This window comes from Cupressus sempervirens, chromosome 4, assembly GCF_028749045.1.
Source record: "Cupressus sempervirens isolate cs-2001-9-10 chromosome 4, ASM2874904v1, whole genome shotgun sequence".
Taxonomy (NCBI): Eukaryota; Viridiplantae; Streptophyta; class Pinopsida; order Cupressales; family Cupressaceae; genus Cupressus; species Cupressus sempervirens.
Genome location: NC_143121.1, coordinates 886,117,798 through 886,125,691, shown reverse-complemented (window position 1 = coordinate 886,125,691; position 7,894 = coordinate 886,117,798).

Genomic DNA, 7,894 nt, shown 5'->3' with positions numbered 1-7,894 from the left:
AATGGATGGAAATGAAGAAGGAATCAAATTATGGATATGAGGTCCCAAAATGGACTTGGAATATGGATGATGGGAATATTTAGGTTTGGAAGGAGTGGAAGGTGTACAAACATCTTGAGACATTATTTCTTCAATAGGACACTTATCATTTTCAATACAAGATGCGAGTCCATGTATATGCGGTTCATGAGTGGATTGGATAGGTGTGATAGGATCATGTGGAGGATTAGGATCACAAGGGGGGTTATGAGGGATAATAAGATCTTGAGTTAGAGTGAGATCATGAAAGGAAAATGAAGAGGTAATTTGATCTTGACTTAAAAGAGGATCATGTAGTGGAATGGAAGGAATGATTGGATCATATAATAGAATAGAATCATATAATGGAGTGGATGGAATAGAATTATGAGATGGAAAATTTTGATCTTGACATGGAGTATTGGTGGATGGAGTGCAAGGATAATCTTCATGAAGTGGAGGATCTATGGATGCTAACTCTTGAGACGAAATCAAATTAGTAATGTGCATAGTACATGGAATGTCTTGATCTTGATTAGGAAGGGGATCATTAGATGGACTAAGAGGGATAAATGGATCTTGAGGGATAAGAGAATAATGGAATAGAGAAATTCTTAGATCTAGAGGAGAAGAGGAATCTATAATGACATGCTTTGGAACAAGTTGTTGAGATGGCATTGAATGTATGACTTTGGGGGATTGGATCACTTTAGTTTTGTACTTAGGTAAGGTTTATAGTGAGATAAACCTATTACAAGGTGGGGATGATGTTGATTTTGGAGGATTAGGATTTTGTGGAGGTTGAGGCATGAGCAGGGGATTGGGATGATGGTTTTGGACATTAAGCTAGAAGTATGGGGAACTACATGGAAGAATTGGGTTGGATGGGACATGAGGATTATGGTCTTTGAAATATTGGGGAAGACATATGTCTTGGAGGGTAGATTTTTTCTTTTAATTTGCTTGTCTCAAGATAGAATTCTTGAGTTCCTCAATTTCTTTGGCAATGAAATTTTTGTTTAAGGAATTGTGTGGGCTATGAATGAAATTGTATGTGATTAAAGGATAATGAGGTGGATTTCCACTGTCAAAGGTAGAGAAATAAAGAATATGAGATGGATTAGGATTGGACATACAATTTTGAGGATTTATTTGATATGGGGTTTATGCTAGAGGTGTGACTCCATATTTCCTTTGAAGGTCCCCATCCATTTGGTTAAGCCAATTTTTATCCATGAAACTTAGATGAGGGGTGATGAAAGATTTGATGATGGATGAAATATGACCTTAGGAATAGGAGCAATTTTGAAGGTTTTTTTGATTTGAGTTGATATTGATTGGACATGTTTTGATTTGATTTGATATTGGATGAACATTTGGGATAACCTTGATGAGATTTGGGTCATTCAAGACAACTAGGATTAGAGTCCGAGGATTATGATGGTGCTCCTAAGCCCAACATAGAAGATTTTTATGAAAAATTGAATTAGAAGAAGATGTGAATATATGAAATCAAAAATATTGATTTTGGATTGAAGATGTAAATGGATTGACTTAGGAATTGATTAGAAAAGAATGAATTTGACAAGGATTAGATTAGAATAATGATAATTTGAAGGATTGGATTAAGGATGAATTATGATATTGGCTAAGGAAATTGGATCTTGATGTGGATTATGAATAATGACTAGAATGAAAATTAAGAATTTAATTGAATGATTAAAAAAATGTTGTAATGATTAGGATGGTTGAGATTTAGAAGAGTGTGATGAAATGGATGAATAGGAGAAGTGATGTGGAAAGTAAGAGCTTTTTTTTGTTATTTTTATTTTTGAAATGTTTTTGGATTTTGAACTTTTATGACATTTTTGGATTTTTTGAAACTTATCATGCAAATCATACAATGAAATATATAAAAGAAAAGTTTAGATGGTGTGTGTCCTCTTCAAACGGGGAGGTTTTTGAACACTTATCATGTCAAACACACCAACAATCCTATAAGGTTTTGAATAGGATGTATAAGCTCAACTAGGGGTGTCCTCGATATGCACAAGATATGTAAGGCCCAAATCTATAGATGAAATAAAATAATTCCACATAGCTGGTAGGAGATGGTAACTCAAATCTCCACCTTCACTTCCCAAAGGTATAAAGTTATTTGGGGCTTAGCAAAGAGTGAGAAGATTATGCTTTCAAGAGAGGTGTCTTTTGATTCACCTCCCAATATTTATAATCCACTAGAATGCTAGAGTTGAGGTCATCCCAAGGGGTGATGACATCCCCAAGAAGACCCCCTAAAAAGTGTAAAACATGGCCACTTATTTCTTGTGCACTCAAGATCACCCAACGGCATGAGAGGAGTGAATACGTAGGTGGTATTGGGATTAAAAGACACTTGTTCTTTGCCAATTGAAGCTTAGGTTTTCTATCTACTTTTGAAGACACTCGTGCTTAAGCATGCATTTTTCTTTCCAACTTCACAATGTTGTGAACATAATGAAAGAGAGGATTTATCAACAAAAATAAATCGATCATTGTCAATATAAAAAATTTGGTAAGAAAAGAGTCAATTCCTTTATGCATTCAAAATTGAGTGAGTGTTCATTTTAAGCACCGAATCCAAAGGTTCAGTGCAATGTTCTTTCATCCTTAAGAATTTAAGATTTGATGAGATTCATTTTAAACCCAAATTGAAATGTGTCATGGCATTGTTCTTTGACCTTTATGCATTCAAGTGTGTATTTAACTAATATGCATTCCAATGAAAGATGTGTTCTCTTTAGGGCACTCAACAATGTATTTTAGCATTCATTCCAATGAAAACATGTAGGTTTTAATCCATGGCATTCAAGATTGAGTTTAGTGCATTCATTGCAATGATAGATTGTAAGCTCCCTTAAGGCATTCAAGATTGAGTTTTGGACTGTTTTAGCTTCAAGGCATTCAAGAGTGTGTTAGATTTATCAAATTAATTGCAAAATAAATTCTAAGAAAAAATAATTAACCATTCAAGTTCATTCCCAAGAGCAATAAAAAATTAAGGAAAACTTGCAAGAGAATATGGTTAGGTGTTTCTAAAATTCTCCAATCTACAATGCTACAATAAGCAAGTTGATTAGCTTCAACAAAATCTTAAAAAATGAAAGCTAACTATGGGAAAATTTATTTTAACTTTTTTTTGTAATTTTTTCTATATGTAAATAAGCTTAGAATGACTCCAATCCTACAGATCCACAAAAAGTCAAAATGTATGTGTGAAAACCTAATCTGTCAAGAGCACATGTAAACAATAAAATGTTAGTAGCATGTGCATATCATAATATCAAAATTAAAAAACTACTAAATAATATTATGTTTTAAAACTAATACAACTGATAAACAAGAGTCTGCACACAACCTCTAAACAACTCAACAAGGGCACCCATAAGAGGTCTTGTTGGTGTGCTTAAGTGTGAGGGATTTAGATGTGCTCTCCCAAACACAACTATGAATCTCAATGATATGAAACATGCAATAATGAACATGCAACTAAGCTAAATGATGAAGAATGCTTCAAAGGATGGCCATGAAAGCAACCATTCTTAAGAGCACTCAATGGATAATGGAAGTGGATGTAGAAAGAAAATATAAGAGTACAATACTATCATGAATAAGCAAAGCAATTGAAGAAGTAAACAACTACCAAAGGGTTAGTAGAAACATGAAAATTACTAAGAAAGAACTAACTCTAAACTAGCATAATAACAATGCAAATGAGAGAAATGTAAAATGCTTGAGAAAAAGGCTCTATTTATAGGTTTGAGAGATGCCTTGGGAAGGTGTCATCTATGTGGCATCCACATAGTGCCACAAGGGAGACACATGGGATAAAGGAAAAACCATGCAAAAGTGAAAAAGAGCCTTTATGGTTGAGAGGCTCAAGGTGTGCCCACACATGTGTGAGAAACCTTGGGGAAAGGAGTGGGGGACAAAGGTGTAAGAATGCCTTTTTGGAGAGTTTAATGAAAGGAGGCTCCTTGAGCCTTGTGTTGCTCACACATGTGTGAGCAACCACTTAGTTGCTAAAGAGGTGATTAAAAGAGGTTTAGGATAATAAAGTGGGATTAATTAATGGATAGGCTTGGAAGGATGAGAGTGATGGGTGTAGAGTAGGTTTTAGGATGGGATTAGGATTAAATCAAATAGGATTTAACTTAATAATAGGATAGTGCTCCATAAATCCATCTTTGCTAATGTTGAAAACTTCTTGTCTAGAAAAGAACTTTTCTTCTACTTTTCCATAACACATTCCTTACATACGATGTTAGTAGGCTTCACTATTTTAGGCATATCTCTAACAACAAGTGTACTGTTCACTTTCACAATATTATCAAAATCTGTATGTGAAAACCTTTTATACCACAACCAACTATTGTCAACTTTAGCAACCAAGCATGCCATCTCTATTGGATTCAATTGAAAAACATTATCTCTTGATCTTGTTCTAGTACCAATCATCTTACCATTCTTATCCTTGGTAATACACATCTTTTCTATGAACTACAACTGATATCCCTTGTCAACTAATTTTCCAACACTTAGAAGATTATGTTTTAGTTCACCAATAAAATAAACAAATTTTATGTTAGTTTTACCATCAAGAGTTATAGATCCTATTCCCTTAATATGACAAACTACATTGTTTCCAACTCTAACGATTCCTCCATCAGAACTATTGAACTCAACAAATTTATTCATATCACGAATCATATGATATGAATAACCACTATCTATGATTGATTAGATTAATTCTTTTCAACTTTTGACACCAATGCCTTTCCTTCTCCAACTTCTTCCTTTTCAAGACTTTCTTCTTTAAATACAACAAATCATAGTTCATCACTATCATTATCACTTTCACTCAAGAATATCTCCACATTAGTTTCCAAATCTTCATCATTTTCATAAAGATATTCTCTAGATCTTCTAGGATTGAAATTCATTTTATACTTATTTACTTTCTTTGGATATTTAGAAGAATAATGACCAAATTCATTACAAGTCCAACATTTAAAGATTTTCTTACCTTTAGGTTCTCTTTTTACAAGTAAGACAATACCTTCTTCAATATTTCTATCTTCTTCAGTTCTTCCTTTTCTACTGCTAGCATAATCTCCACTTGTGCTTGCACTCTTTGTCAATATAGGTCTAACATTGAATGCATTGAATACTATTTAAATTCTAGGAAAAATCTTCACTCTATCTTAGATTTATCTCTATTGCTTCCAATCTTCCAAGAAGAGTTTCTCTTATGAACTTCTCTGTGTAGGGTATGACATTTTTGATCATCTATGCTATTTTTTTATATGCAGGTGTCAAGGTTTTCAAGATCTTCTATACAATTTCATATTCACCCTTCTTTCCATCACATTCCTTAATTCCTGTAACAATCTCTAATATCCTACCAAAATAACCTCTTACAAATTCACCTTCCATCATTTTAGCTTCTTGAAATAAACATATCCAATTCTATAATCTAACCTTCTTATCATGCTTATCACCTTCATAAGTAAATTTAGAGCTTTCTAAATTTTATTTGATAATTTAAATGATTTTACTTGACTATATTCATTTTTAGGAAGGGCTGGCAGAAGCGCTTCCCTTGCAAGCATATTACACATGAATAAATCTCTCTATCTTTCAGTACAACCTAAGCTTTTCTTTATCAACCACTTCTTTCTTTCCCTTAGTAATCAACCAATATACTATATCATTGCATAGAAAATGTGTCTTTATTTTCTCTTTCCAACTATCATAGTTGGTTCCATCAAACTTTGGAATATCCTTTCTGAAATGACTTGACATAGATCTCCTTAAGTTGCTAAGCTTTTCCTTCAAGGACCTAATGTTTGATACCAAATGTAAGGTAGTAAGGTCCATCGAGATAATTGAGATGGGGGTTGGGGGGGGGGGGGGTGAATCAAAACAACTTTTTAAATCTTTATTAAATCTGAAACATGCAATCAACAAGTGCAATAACCACAAGTAGATAACCATAGAAGATAACACCAAATTTTTTAACTAGGGAAACCTTTGATCAAAGGGAAAACCCCACTAGGGATAGTAACCAAAAAATGATGTACTAATATACAAATTTCTTGTAAAGGCCAATGAAATACATTTAGTACATATCAATATTTTTTAGGATACTTTAAATCCCTTTGAGGAGATTCCAATGCTATTAGGAGTTATAGAAGGTAGAAGGATTGACTATCCAAAAAAATTAAGGGGAAAGACCATCAAAGCCACTATCCAACTAGCCTCTATATTATTTATTTCCCACTTGAAATACCTTGTTAAAATATGGAAGTGCTAAAACAAGCTTTTTTGTAAATTTCTAGTTCAACAAATTTAAACTCTTATCTCCTCCTATAGTCCGCTTAAATTATTTCCTATCCCCTCTCATTATTTTAGTCAAGGACCCATAAATACTGTTAAAACCTCTTATGAATTTTTTATAAAAACTAGCTAGTCCATGAAAAAATATTACCTCTATAACAATCTTTGGTATAGGCTATTCAAGGATAGCCTTCACTTTCTTCAGGTCTCTTTTCAAACCTTCTGTTGAAACTACAAATCCTAGGTACACCAACTCCTTCAAAAACTTGCACTTCTTTAGGTTTATCAAATTTTTTTCTTCCCTTAACTTATCAAACATCTTTTGAATATTCATTAAATTCTCCTCCAACATCTTACTAAAGATCAAAATATCATCTCGATAAACAATGACAAACTTACCCAGAAACTCCTTCAGTACCTCATTCATGAGTCACATGAAAGTGCTCAGTGCATTGGTTAGCGTAAAAGGGATGAATAACCACTTGTACAATCCTTCACTTGTCTTGAAGGCAGTATTCCACTCATCTCCTTCTCTGATACAAATTTGATGGTATCCACTCTTTAGATCTATCTTTGTGTAATACACAACTCCACTCAAATAGTCCATAATATTATCCATCCTTGACAATGAAAATATGTACTTGATTGTGATATTGTTGATAGTGTAAGAATCTATGCACATCCTCCATTATCCATTCTTCTTAAGTTATGATACTACTGGTACTTCACATGGACTCAGACTCTCTCAAATCAACCTTAACTAAAGAACTTATTTGTTCAACTCTTCACTTTCTGCTCATGTCATTCTATGTACTGCCTTATCTAAAAAATTGGTTCCTAGAATCAAATCCATCTGGTGACTAATCTTCCTTACTGGTGGTAATCCACCAGGCACATTATTAGATACAATATTTATAAATTCTTCCAAAAAATCTACAACTTTTATACGTACTTCTTCTACTTCTTCTTTTCCATCTTTTTGAATTATCATAGAACACATATGCTGATGCCTCATACACTCTGATAACTTCTCTCCATCAGGAAAACAAACTCTAGCAATACTAGATACATTTTCATCTGTATGCTTCAATGAATTCAACTTATTTTTCATTCCATCCTTTCTTAGAGTGTAGGTATTTGCATGGCAATCATGTACAACATGCCTATCAAACTGCCACATCCTACCCAACAACATATGGCATATGTCCATAGGTATGATATCACACAAACCTCATCCTGGTAGCTTACAATCTTGAACTTTACTAAGAATTTCTCATTGACCATGACCTTGTGTTTATTTTGCACCCAAATAATACAATATGGATGTGGGGTTTCTACCTCTTCAACTTCAAATTCGTGACCATCTTTTCAGTCACCAAATTGTCGGTACTTCGACCATCAATGATCACATCACAACACTTATCTTCACATTTGCACCTTTTGCAAAACAAGCTTATCCTTTGATTAGGTTCATTCTCTCCACTCAACAAGAGTCTCC